Source organism: Rhinolophus ferrumequinum, chromosome X (assembly GCF_004115265.2).
Source record: "Rhinolophus ferrumequinum isolate MPI-CBG mRhiFer1 chromosome X, mRhiFer1_v1.p, whole genome shotgun sequence".
NCBI classification, from domain to species: domain Eukaryota; kingdom Metazoa; phylum Chordata; class Mammalia; order Chiroptera; family Rhinolophidae; genus Rhinolophus; species Rhinolophus ferrumequinum.
The window spans coordinates 2,823,962-2,838,621 of NC_046284.1; positions in this window are offsets into that span (position 1 = coordinate 2,823,962).

The window sequence follows — 14,660 nt, forward strand, 5'->3', positions numbered from 1 at the left end:
GTCACTGTGTGACGGATATAAATGATAAATGTCTAACTATTAAAAAACAAAACAAAAAGCAAACAAACAAAAAGTATAGTCACAGAATGTAAAGTACAGCACAGAGAATGTAGTCAATGGTATTATAATAGCTATGTATGGTGTCAGATGGGTAGTAGACTTGTCGGGGTTATCACTTTGTGAGGTGTGTAAATGTCTAATCACTATGTTGTTTTGTACACCTGAAACTAATAATAAAAAACAAAAATTGAAAAATGTGATAGAGAAAATGCTCAATAAATAGTAAGCAAAAATCAAGTAGCAGGATGATATGTACATTAGTGAGCTCATTTGTGGGGGGAATCATGAAATACATATATGCTTATATATATATACAAAAAATTACTTGAACACACAAAAATATTACACGTGAGAAATGAGAGGAGAGTACTTTTATTTTTTACTTTATGCTATTCTGTGCTGTTTTAGGTTTTGGTCATGAGTTTGTATGACTCCTGTAAACTTAAAAAGTTGTTTAACAATACCATGTATTCTGACTCAAAATCCAGTGCCCTTTCGTATACATCATAGATATATTCTCCTCTTCATATCTACCACCAAGGTCCAGCATTCTGCCTTTCATCTAATAAACCCTGAAATAATTGTTGAAAAGCATTCAGAAAGGAAAACGATTTATTCACTTTAAGAAAAGGCTAATTGGTGACATACAGCACGTTGTAAAAACAGTTGAGAAACTTGTCTCAAAAAAGTAAATTCATTCAGTTGTAATAGACATTGATAAAAAAGGGATTAGGGTAAATTAGAAGTGGGAAGTCTGGTTGCCAGAGCAACCTTTTCCTGATTGGAAGGAAGCCTTCACTGGAGAGGAGCTGCTGATGCTGGCACTGCTGCCCCCATTATCTTGGTTTTCATTTAGCTTTAATCATCAAGCGATGAGTAAGCAAGCTAGAAGCAGTTCTGGGAGTCAGAGTCATAACCACAGCAACAGGCATGCTGGAACCTTGGCAGGGAAAGAGGACAGAGTAGATTGGCAGGCAGTGATGGGGGAAGGGAACAGTGTCCAAGGGGATGGGGCTAATCCAGATCTTACTTACACTTGTTTTGAGAGCCACTTGGGAGTTTGGGGACCAGGAACAGTAGTATTTGCATAGTGGTAATAATCACCGAAGTTTGGGTAGAAGTTTCTAGATTCCAGGGATTGATCTGGTTTGAAGAGGATTCAAGCCCACAGCTGGAGAATCATGAGATGATCCAGTTGCCTTTTTAATTTAGTGAAAGAGAGTGGACACGGTGTAAATTGGTAGGAGTGGTGGAGTTCAAACTGGCAAATGCCATAGAAGCTCCATGAGAGTTGGGGTCACTCTTATTCACTGCTGTGTTCCCAGTGCCTAGAATAATTCTTGACACAGACTTCTAAGTCTGTTCACTGAATACAGGTATGTATTCAGTAAACATATGTCGAATGAAGCCCAATTCTTCAGACTAGAGATTTCCTCAAACATACCAGATTATGTCCTTAGGGAAGCGGGCTAATTCTGAACGTCAGCCACCAGTGAAAAGAAGCTACTTATATGTTTTCAGGCTTGGCAGGAGCTGGGTGACGCTGGCCATGGAGGACTCCCCTTGGGAAGCTATGCACAGACGCCAGTGCCTAGTCCACCCTTCAAAGCAATTTTGGAACTCTTTTTCTGGAATGGCCATCACAGCTGTCATCGTATTACCCTTGATGCCCTGAATGTCATCCAAATATCTTCCTTTCAATATTTCTTTTATCTTCAGGTAAAGAAAGAAGTCATTTGGGGCCAGAGCAGGTGATTAAGTAGGGTGTTCCAATACAGTTATTTGTTCACTGGCTAAAACACCCTCATACACAGTGTCGTGTGAGCTGTTACATTGCCATCATGAAAGAGCCATGAATTGTTGGTGAAAAGTTCAGGTTGTTTAACTTTTTCACGTCGTAGTCTTTTCAGCACTTCCAAATAGTAAACTTGTTTAACTGTTTGTCCAGTCGGTACAAATTCATAATGAATAATCCCTTTAATATCAAAAAAGGTTAGCAACATCGTTTCAATAAGTTTGCTAACTTAATTGTCAGACCTCGTATATGTCTATGGGTTCAGTGTCTGTGTCCTTCCACTAGAATATAAGCTCCACAAGAGCAGCAACTTTGTCTCATTCATCACTGTATTCCTGAAACCTAAAACATGGCTCAACACATAATAGATTTTCAATAAATTTGTTGAAACTCAGTCTGGAGGAACCAATCTAATAAAGATTTATATGTGAATGTAACGCCGACTTCCCACTTTTTCTCAGAAGAGAAGGAAAAGTTCAAGTTTAGTTTACACAGTGATTAAACAATTGAGTTTAGTGACAAAGGCATATGTTTATTCTTGTGTGTCTATTTCTTTCCATTTTACTCTATCCAGTGCATAAGTTTCTCTTTATATATATATTATATATATATATGTGTCTGTATATATATATATATATATATATATTTATTTATTTATTACTTATTTTTTAAAAAAAATATAGGGGTGACAATTGTTAGTGAAATTACATAGATTTCAGGTGTACAATTCTGTATTACATCATCTATAAATCCCATTGTGTGTTCAACACCCAGAGTCAGTTCTCATTCCATCACCATATATTTGATCCCCCTTACCCTCTGGTAACCACTAAACTATTGTCTGTGTCTATGAGTTTTTGTTTATCATTTGTTTGTCTTGTTCTTTTGTTGTTTTTGGTTTATATACCACATATCAGTGAAATCATATGGTTCTCTGCTTTTTCTGTCTGACTTATTTCGCTTAGCATCATACTCTCAATATCCATCCACGTTGTCACAAATGTTCCTATATCATATTTTCTTACCGCCGAATAACATTCCATTGTGTATATATACCACAACTTCTTTATCCATTCATCTATCAAAGGACATTTTGGTTGTTTCCATGTCTTGCCCACTGTAAACAAAGCTTGCAATGAACATTGGAGCACACGTGTCTTTATGGATAAATGTTTTCAGATTTTTTGGGTAGATACCCAGGAGAGGGATTGCTGCGTCATATGGAAATTCTATTCGTAATTTTTTGAGGAACCTCCACACTGCCTTCCATAACGGCTGCACCAGTCTGCATTCCCACCAACAGTGTATGAGGCTTCCTTTTTTCTCCACAGCCTCTCCAACACTTGTCACTATTTGTCTTGTTGTTGATAGCCATTCTGACTGGGGTGAGGTGATATCTCATTGTGGTTTTTATTTGCATTTCTCTGATGATTAGTGATGTTGAGCATTTTTTCATATGTCTATTTGCCATTTCTATATCCTCTTTGGAGAAATGTCTCTTCAGGTCTTCTGCCCATTTTTCAGTTGGGTTCTTTGTTTTTTTGTTGTTGACTTTCATGGGTTCCTTGTATATTTTGGATATTAGCCCCTTATCGAGGGCACTGTTTACAAAAATCTTCTCCCATTCAGTTGGTTGCCTCTTTATTTTGTCGATGGTTTCTTTTGCTGTGCAGAAGCTTTTAAGTTTCATATAGTCCCATTCGTTTATTTTAGCTTTTACTTCCATTGCCTTTGGAGTCAAATTCATAAAATGCTCTTTGAACCCAAGGTGCATAAGTTTACTACCTATGTTTTCGTCTATGCAGTTTATTGTGTCAGGTCTTATGCTGAAGTCTTTGATCCATTTTGAATTAATTTTGGTACATGGTGACAGATAGCAGTCCAGTTTCCTTCTTTTGCACATGCCTATCTAATTCTCCCAGCACCATTTATTGAAGAGGCTCTCTTTCCTCCGTTGTATGTTTTTAGCTTCTTTGTCAAAAATTATCTGTCCATATTTATGTGGTTTTATTTCTGGGTTCTCAATTCTATTCCATTGGTCTATGTGTCTATGTTTTTCTGCCAATACCATGCTGTTTTGATTATCGTAGCCCTGGGGAGTGTGATACCTCCAGCATTGTTCTTTTTTCTTCAGATTGCTTTGGCTATTCGGGGTCTTTTGTGGTTCCAAACAAATCTGATGATTTTTTGTTCTATTTCTTTAAAAAATGCCATTGGGATTTTGATGGGGATTGCATTAAATCTGTATATTGCTTTGGGTAATATGGCCATTTTAACTATGTTGATTCTTCCAATCCATGAGCACGAAATGTCTTTCCATTTCTTTGTGTCTTCTTCAATTTCTTTCAAAAATGTGTTATAGTTTTTAGCATATAGGTCCTTCACATCCTTGGTTAAGTTTATTACTAGGCATTTTTTTCTTTTTGCTGCAATTGCAAAAGGAATTGTTTTTGTATTTCTTTTTCTGAGATTTCATTGTTAGTATATAGGAATGCAATGGAGCTTTGTACGTTGATTTTGTAGCCAGCAACTTTACTGTATTCGTTAACTGTTTCTAATAGCTTGTTGGTGGAGTCTTTAGGGTTTTCTACAGATAGCATCATGTCATCTGCCAAGAGTGATAATTTAACTTCTTCATTCCCAATTTGGATGCCTTTCATTTCTTTCTCTTGCCTGATTGCTCTGGCGAGGGCTTCCAACACTATGTTGAAAAGCAGAGGAAATAGGGGACAGCCCTGTCGTGTTCCTGAACGTAGAGCAAAGGGCTTCAGTTTTCACCATTAATTATGAGATTAGTTGAGGAATTGTCATATATGGCCTTTATCATGTTAAGGTATTTTCCTTCTATACCTATTTTATTAAGTGCTTTAATCATAAACGGATGTTGTACCTTGTCAAATGCTTTTTCTACATCAATTGACATAATCATACGATTTTTGTCCTTTATTTTATGTGATGTATCACATTGATGGATTTGAGGATGTTGAACCATCCTTGTGCCCCGGGGATGAACCCCACTTGGTCGTGATGAATAATCTTTTTAATGCATTGTTGTATTCGATTTGCTAGTATTTTGTTTAGGATTTTTGCATCTGTATTCATCAGAGATATTTGTCTGTATTTTTCTTTTTGTGTGTTGTCCTTACCAGGTTTTGGTATCAGGGTAATGTTGGCCTCATAAAATGAGTTTGGGAGTACTGTCTCTTCTTCAATTTTTTTGAAGAGTTTGAGCAGCATTGGTATTAGATCCTCTTTGAAGGTTTGGTAGAATTCACTAGTGAAGCCATCTGGTCCCGGACTTTTGCTTTTGGGAAGGTTTTGGATGACTGATTCAATTTCGTTACTGGTGATTGGTCTGTTTAGATTTTCCAGTTCTTCATGGTTCAATCTTGGAAGGCTATATGTTTCTAAGAACTTGTCCGTTTCTTCTAGGTTATTGAATTTGGTGGCATATAGTCCTTCATAGTATTCTTGGATGATCCTTTGTATTTCTGTGGTGTCCGTGATAACTTCCCCTTTTTCATTTCTGACTTTGTTAATTAGTGCCTTCTCTCTTTTTATCTTAGTGAGTCTAGCCAAGGGTTTGTGAATTTTATTAATCTTTTCAAAGAACCAGCTCTTTGTCATATTTTTTCTATTGTCTTTTTGTTCTCTATTTCATTTAGTTCTGCTCTGATTTTTGTTATTTCCTTTCTTCTGCTGACCTTGGGTTTCACTTGTTCTTTTTTGTAGTTCTTCAAGGTGTAACATGAGGTTATTTATTTTGGGATTTTTCTTGTTTCTTGAGATAGGCCTGTAATGATATAAATTTCCCTCTTAAAACTGCTTTTGCTGCATCCCAAAAATTTAGGTAGGATGTATTTTCATTGTCATTTGTTTCTATGTATCTTTTGATCTCTCCTCTAATTTCTTCTTTGACCCAGTCGTTCTTTAAAAGTATGTTGTTTAATCTCCATGTATTTGTGTTTTTTCCTGCTTTCTTTCTGCAGTTGATATCCAATTTCAAAGCCTTGTGATCAGAGAATATGCTTGGTATGATTTCAATCTTCTTAAATTTGCTGAGGCTGATTTTATGTCCCAATATATGGTCTATCCTTGAGAATGTTCCATGTACACTAGAAAAGAATGTATAGTCTGATGTTTTAGGATGAAGTGCTCTATATATGTCAATTATGTCCATTTCATCTAATGTGTCATTTAGGGCTGCTATTTCGTTATTTATTTTCTGTTTGAATGATCTATCCATAGCTGTCAATGATGTATTTAAGTCCCCTAGTATAATTGTGCTTTGGTCAATTTCTCCCTTTAGTTCTGTTAGTAGTTGCTTGGTATATTTCGGTGCTCCCGGATTGGGGGCATAAATATTGACGACTGTTATGTCTTCTTGTCGTATAGTCCCCTTTACCATTATGAAATGTCCATCTTTGTCTCTTGTTACCTTTTTCACCCTGAAGTCTGTTTCATCTGATATCATTATGGCTACACCTGATTTTCTCTGGGTACCATTTGCTTGGAGTGTCAATTTCCACCCTTTCACTTTGAGTCTATGCTTGTCCTTGTAGCTGAGATGTGTCTCTTGGAGACAGCATATGGTTGGGTTTAGTTTTTTGATCCAATCTGCTACTGTGTGCCTTTTTCTTGGTGAGTTCAGTCCATTTACATTTAGGGTGATTATTGATATGTGAGGATTTCCTGTCATTCTAGCTTTAGTTTTTTGGTAAGGCTTTGTCTCCATTCTTTCTTTGCCTTTTTGTTGTTGTCTATTATTTCTGTGTGGTGGTATTCTATGATGTTTCCCTCGGTTTCTTCTTTTATTACAGTATATATTTCAGTTCTGGATTTTTTTGAGTGGTTACCCTTAAGTTTATGTAAAAGAAAGTTTGATATTTAGAGTATTCCCTTTTCTTCAGCACGCTTACTTTCTCCATTCCCATATTCCGGTTCAGTCCTTTACTCTCCCCCTTTTTATGTTTTGGTTGCCACAAATTGTCCCTGTTGATGGTGGTCGAATAGCCTCCTTTAGACTTTCTTGTAGTGCAGGTCGTGTATTAGAAAATTCCCTCAGCTTCTGTATGTCTGGAAAGGTCTTTATTCCTCCTTCATTCTAAAGGATATCTTTGCTGGATATATTATTCTTGGCTCATAATTTCTCTCTTTCAATAGTTTGAATATTTGTTTCCACTCCCTCCTGGCTTGTAGAGTTTCTGCTGAAAAATCTGATGATAATCTAATGGGCTTTCCTTTGTAGGTTACCGTCTTCTTTTCCCTGGCTGCCTTGAGGATTCTTTCTTTGTTGTTGTTTTTAGACAGCTTCAATACAATGTGCCTTGGAGAAGGCCTGTTGGGATTGAGGTAATTAGGTGTTCTATTTGCTTCTTGGATTCCAGGATCCAATTCTGTCCACAAATTTGGGAAATTCTCATCAGCAGTTTGTTTGAATATACTCTCTGTTTCCTTCTCTCTTTCTTCTCCTTCTGGTATGCCCATTATTCTTATATTGCTCTTTCTGATGGAGTCAGAAAGTTCTTGTAGAGTTCTTGCATTTCTTTTAAGTCTCAAGTCTCTTTCTTCTCCCATCTGTGTAATTCCCAGGTTTCTATCTTTGATCACTGATTCTTTCCTCCATGTGGTCAACTCCACTACCTAAGCTGGTTATTTCATTCTTCATTTCTTCTATTGAGTTCTTAATCTCCAGAAATTCTATTTGGTTCTTTTTAAAAATTTCAATCTCTTTTGTAAAATGCTCATGGTGTTCTTTGATTGTGTTTCTGAGTTCATTAAACTGCCTTTCTGTGTTTTCTTATATCTCGTTGAGTTTTTTCAGAACTGCAATCTTGAATTCTCTGTCATTTATTTCCATATCTTTAAGTTCCTTTTCTGGAGACTTTTCACTTTCTTTCTGAGCTGTCTTGTTGCCTTGGTTATTCATGGCAATTACTGATTTATTATTTCTCTTCCTAGACATCTATCGGAGTGGCTTCTGCAACACGTTGATAGGAAGAGGTCTTTCTTTTGTTTTCCAGTACTTGTTGGTAGAATGTTTTATTTTCTCTCTGACTGCTGCATTTTTTTTTCTCTCTCACACGGTAGTGCTATGTTTTCTGTGCACTATTCCAGTTTCTCACACAATGGGGGGATTCCCTGGGAGTCGGGCTTCTCCTCTGTGAATAGTTCGCCTGGGTCACAGGGTGCAGTGTCCATGTGGGTATGCGGAGAGCTTTTGAACTTCCAAAGCTCTTCTTGCACCAGATTCAGAGCCCGTATGTTTCAGCAGTTCTCTTTACTCCTGCAGGGATCCGCCCACATAGGTGGGGCTAGGGGCAGGGTGAGTTGTGAGAGGTGGCCTGGAGCAATGGCGGGGACCACCACTACAGCCCGTCCTGCTCCCACAGCTCCCTCCTCTTTGCCGGAACTATTTGGGCTGTGAATCTGTGTCTGTGGTCCACAGTTCTCAGAACAGCAAATGTTCTGTTCTTTTGATCTGACACTGCTACTGTTCTGCTTCTAGCACCAGGCAGGTGGGGGCGGGGCGAGCTCTGGGAGGGTACGGAGGTGGCGGCTAGTCTCAGTGCCTAAGGCTTCCGTTCTCTGCTCAGCAGTGAGGGCTTAAATCACCGTTTTCAGCCTTCTTCCCTCAGTCTTTTCTCTGAGGTCTCTGCCGTGAGCGTTGGGTTTAGCCATGTTATATGCTGCCCGCTCAGCCCTGTGGGCCATAAGTGGAGCCCTAACAGTCCGAGTTCTTCCCTCTCATGCAGCAGCGGTAGTTCTGGGATGTAGTGAGCTCGGAGCACTAAGCTAGGTCTGTGTCTTGTGCCTGCGGGGCTCTGGCTCAGCACTTCTCCCTTCCCTCCTCCCCCACTCACACGATTCACCCACCTTTAGGTGAATTCAGTAGTGGGCCTCTTCGTCTTGCATGTGTGCTGTGCAGGGACTCCTTTGTGGAGTTATTGTTGTTCGATTAGTTGTAAATTCCAGGGGAGCTTTACAGAGGCTCACCTCACGCCGCCATTTTGATGATGCCTCCAGTTTCTCTTATGTATTGCTTATTGTGAGCAAATATTTTCTATTTTAAAAGTTTCTTTTGAACCAGAAAAACTGCCAGAGGATCTCATGTGCTAATCTCTGATTATCTCTGTCCATGAGAGAAGAAAACGTTGTCTTCTGTCTATAGTTAAACCTAAGTTAGCATAATCCTAGAGTCAGTATTTCTCAAGAAGGTCTAAGAACCTCAAACACCAGATTCACTTATCAAAAATGCATATTACTGGGCCTCATTCTAGAACCATCAAATCATAATCTGAGGGAAAACCCAAGAACCTACATTTTAAACAAATTCTCTAGGTGATTCTTGTCAACAATTGTGAAGGGTTTGAGATTTTACTCAACTTGCAAGTTAACAGGTTAGTGTGGCATGGTTTCATGGATCTGGCAGAACTCATGAAATTCCTGGGTCAGAGCCAATGGTGGTTGTTGTTATTGTTGTTATTATTATTATTACATAGTTATAATTATTATTACTTAGCAATAACAGTACTCAGAGTATTGGCATGTGTGTCAGTTTCCCATGTCCTAATTCTCACAGGATGACCTGAAGAGGGCCAAGTGATGCAAGCACATGCAGTGGGCTGTGTTACAGAAGAACACCAGGCTTAGGGAATCTGAATCTTTTATAATGGGCAATAAGCATGCCTGATCTTTACTCTAGAAGGAGAGATTATCTTTATTACAGGAGACAGAAATAAATCTGTCCTTTTCTGGAAGGAGATACTATCTCTATCTTCTAAGTCTGTTCACTGTGCAAATACCCTTGAAAAGCTAGTCTAGACATAAGCAGTCATGTCCTCTACTCACAAGAAATGCAGAGACCCATAGAGAATTATTTCTTGAAAATTTTGATGTCTACTCACGTTTGGGAATCATTGCCCCAGAAAGACTTAGCCATATCTACAGCTTTGCATACTTAAGTCTGTTAGGTGTTGGCAGATATTCTACCCTTCTCTGCTCTTCCCAGCGTGACCCAGCCTCTCTCCTCTAGCCATGTTTTCTTAGGTAATGCTGTTCCCTTCAGGGTAACCCTTTGCTTTGCAAAATAGACACACAAGCTGGCTCGGGGGCACTGGCAACTTCCACTAAAGGATCTATTTGAAGAAGTAGGAAAGTACCTAGAAAAAGAGCACATAATAGTGAGAAAAGGGCTTAAGCATTTATTTGTTAGCTAAACAAATATTTGTTGAACAGCTACTGTGTCCTAGCACTGTGCTAGGCACTGGGACTATTAAGATTCATTCGTTCAACATGTATTTTGGAAGTGCCTGTTATGTGTCAGGTACAAGTTAGAGTAAGCTTTAAGGAGATAAAAATCCCGTCATTCCCCTCGAGTAGGTCAAAAAAAGGAGACAGCTTTAAAAAGAAAAGGTGCAATGGTGTGATGAGACGTACAATGGAAGTAATGTACAAGATGCATGTGTGACACTGAGAAGAGAATAGCCAACTCTGCTTAAAGAGAGTAAAGGAGGGCAGGGAAGAGCCAGGTATCACAGAGAATGGAAGGGGAGGGAGGCTTCCCCACAGAGAAGGTGACTGCACTGAATACTGAAGCATATGTAGGAGTCTTTCAGGTGGACAGGGAATTCCAGTCAGAAGGAAGAACATGGGCAAAAATGTAGAGGCATGAGACAGAATGGTGAGTTTAGGCAACTTCAAGTAGTTTGGTATGGGTGGCATGTGAGATATGAAGATATTAGCCGGGTAGGCAGGGCTTGGATCTTGCAGGGCTTTGTTTACTGTGCTGAGAAAGCTGGGTATACAAGTATCTTAGAGGTGATGGGGCTTCACTGAAGGGCAAACCAGAAATTACAAAATTAGATTTGCACTTTAGCACAAAACAGCAGGAAAAAAAAAGATGAACAGGAGTTTACCATGTAGGTTCTGTAGAGGGTAGTGAGAGTCGTCCATGGAGAGAACAGCATGTGAAAAGGAACAGCGGTGTGAAAGAATATGGTGTGTTTAGGGAACAGTGAGTAGCTTGATGTGGCCAAAATGTCAGTGTTTGGGTGGTGAAGAGAGAATGATAAGGCTACAAAGGTCATTTAGGATGGCAAATGATAAAGGGCATTGTAGGGATGCAATGTCATGAGGTGATTTAATGTCATGGACGCTGGAGCCACACAGCCAGCATTTGAATCCCATTTCTTCAGTTTACTAGCTGTGTAGCCTTGGGGAAATTATTTGACCTCCCTCATCTCACTTTCCTCATATGTAAAATAAGGATAGTTGCAACTACCTCAAAGGTTTGAAGAGGAAATGATTCAATATACAAAAATCAATTAGAATATTCCTAGTATTTAGTAAGTACCATAGAAATATCAGGTGCTCTTAATATTGTAGTCCAGGTTAAGAAGTTTGAACTTCATATTTTTTTGTGGTTGCAATTGGGAGGTCTCTGATGGACTTTGAATGGAGAGGGTATATACAAGTGGTGTTTTAGGAAAATTGACTCAGTGACAGTGTGGGGAGGATAGCCAGTATGGGAAAGAAACTAGAAGCATGGAGACTTGTTAGGAGAATATTTCAGAAATCCAGGAGAAACATGAGAGCTAGACTAAAGGCAATGACAACAAGATAGACAGGAAGGGACACACGTGAGAAAGAATTTGGAGGCAAATTGACAGAACTTGGAAAGAGTTGAGTAAAGAGAATGAAAGAAGTGAAGGTTCATTATCAGGTAGGGGTCCCAGGTCAGGTCCATCTCTGTAGATGGATTCCTTGCTTTCCTAAAAGTGCTGTCCTTCTCCAGCCTCAGGCCCTTCAATACAAAAGAGGAGAAAAAAAAACAAAACAAAACACCATCTGAGATTTCCTGGAAAAGCTGATAGAATAAAGCTGACCTACAGACTCTGACTCAATCCCTTACCTCAGCTGCCAAATACCTAACAAAATAAACAAAGATACATCGTAATAAAAAACTAACAATTTCAACAGCAGCAAACAAACAAGAAAAAAGAGCAAAGCTTCAAAATATAAATTTCAAAAAGTGGGCAGCCAAGGAAGGAAATTGAAGTCCTTGGGACAGAGCTACAAGGTTCCTAACACTGTCCCCACCCTCAGAACCAGCACTTAGGTGGAAAAAGGCAAGTTAACAAAATCCTGTAAGTTAGCAGTAAACCCCATTTGGAGAGTAATCAACAGGGATTTGGCAAAAGGAGGGGTTGAGGAACAGAGCATTTGGGGAAGTGTCCAGAAAATACCGTCAAGAGGAGAAGCCCCAACATATTACTGTAGGATCTCAGCCAAGGCAGTGGGTGCTGTCAGGGCTTGCCATTTTCTGGAGGTTCCCCACTTCCCTATTTCTCAGCATATTGAGCCAAAGCTTTGGGAGTGGAATATACCTCTGGCATTTGGAAATGGGCCACATATGGACATTGAATAAAACATCAGAAGACAGAAATGAGAGTCCAGGTCCCTCAGCAAGAGAGTCACAGCTTTAGCTGAGTTTACCCTTCCCACAATTTACCTGAAGGCTACTGAATAATGGATTGAACAGAACATTCTGCCTTCAAACAAGACCTTGGAGGGATATACGAAAAGGTCCTAGATACACTGGAAGGGTGTCATAGGGAACTCATCCAAATTATATCAAAGCAAATAGAAGCTCTGGCCAGACCTGTCCATGTTCAGCACAAGCAGGGGAAAAGAAATGGTATGGCTATCGTGCCAACATACAACCACAGCCAAAGGAGAGAGGGAAGAAACAAAGCATGTAAACAAGAGATTAAATCCACATGGGGCAACAATTACAGTCTTGGGCATTTATCCCAGAAAAATGAAAACTTACATTTACACAAATACCTGTGCACCAATGTTCCAGAGCAGCTTTCCCAATAATAGCCTCAAACTAGAAACAACCCAGATGTCCTTCAACAGGTGAATGGTTAGATGGACTATGGTACATCCATACCCTGGAATACTACTTAGCAATAAAAGGAACAAAGCGCCGACACACACAATAACTTAGATAGAGCTCCAGGAAATTATGTTGAGTGAAAAGAGCCAATCCTATAAGGTCACATACCAATCCCTAAACATATAATTTAATTTATATAACATTCTAAGAATGACAGTTATAGAGCTGGAAAACGAATTTGTGGCTGCCAGGAGTCAGGGATAGTGAAAATCAGGTGGGAGAGTGTGGTTATAAAAAAGCAACACAAGGAGATCCTTGTGTTGGAACTGTTCTGTATCCTGACCACAGTTATGGATATACTAACCTGTACACCTGGTTAATTGCATAAAAATAAATGCACGAAAGCAAATGAGGTTAAATAAAACTGGGAAAATCTGAATAAAATGAATCGTATTGATGTCAGTATCCTGGTTGTGATTTGTACTATACTGTCATGCCTCGCTTAATGACAAGGATATGTTCTGAGAAATGTGTCATTAAGTGATCTCGTCATTGTGTGAACATCACAGAGTACACTTACACAACTATAGATGGTGCCGCCCACTACATACCTGGGCTACATAGTGTCGCCTATTGCTCCTGGGCTACAAACCTGAATAGCATGTAGACAATTGTAACACAATGGTGAGTGTTTGTGCATCTAAACATAGGAAAGGTACAGTACAAACATGGTATACAAGATAAGTGCAGTAGGTTTGTTTACATCAGCATCAACACAAACACGTGAGTAATGCATTGCGCTACAGTATGAAGATGACTACGATACCACTAGGTGATAGGAATTTTTCAGCTCTATTAGAACTTTTTGGGACCACCGTTATATACATGGTCTGTCTTTGACCAAAATGTCATTATGGGGCACATGATTGTACTTTTGCAAGATGTTACCTTTGGGGGGAAACGGGTGAAGAATGCACGGGACCTACCTGTATTATTTCTTACAAGAAAAACATACAGAAGAATATATAACCCAAGAAACACAAGAAAATTCAAAGTGTTTTACATGTTAGAAATCAATAAAACATGAATTCAATACACAAGAACGAAAAGATAATAAACAATAGAATGAGGATATCGCATAACTAAAGAAACAGAGTAAGAAACAAAACAATACTGTTTCAGAAGTAATAAATTAATTAGAAACACTGTGGCTCAAAATAACCATCACTGCAAATAGAATCACTGACATGAAAGAAAATATAAAAGGTATGTGATAATCATAGTGAATCAAAGCAAAGGACAAAGGCATTGCATCAATCATAGACAGTATAATAGTCACAGAAAATGAAGACAATCTCACTAAGCCGGCTAGGGTTCCTAAAATCTATGGAGAAGTCAACAAATTGGGTAGAAAAGGTAGTTAGGAATATAATAGAGAAAATTATCACTGAAATGAAAGAAGAACCACATCTGTAGACAGGAAGGACATACTGTGCTCCACAAAAAACTTAAAAATGTGACTGATATTGAGATCTATTGTAAGTAAGCTTTTAAACATCAAGGATAAAGAAATTATTCTTCAGGTGTAGAGATGGAAAAAACCAAGCTGTTTATATGAAGGAAAATTCAGCCTGGTTCCAGACTTCGCAACAATATTCAAAACCAAAAGACAATTGAGCAGGTCCATAAAATGTTGACAGAAAGTTTAAGTGAGACTCAAAGATATCATACCCAGCCAATTATTTCTTTAAATAAAAAGGCTACAGGCAGAACTCAGGGAATATAGCACTCATAAAACCTTCTACAAAATCCAGCCAACCAAGAGAAAAATCAAATTTAAAAATCTAGGAACAGAGAAACCATGATAAAATAATACAAGTGGAACATTGAATTCATTTAAGT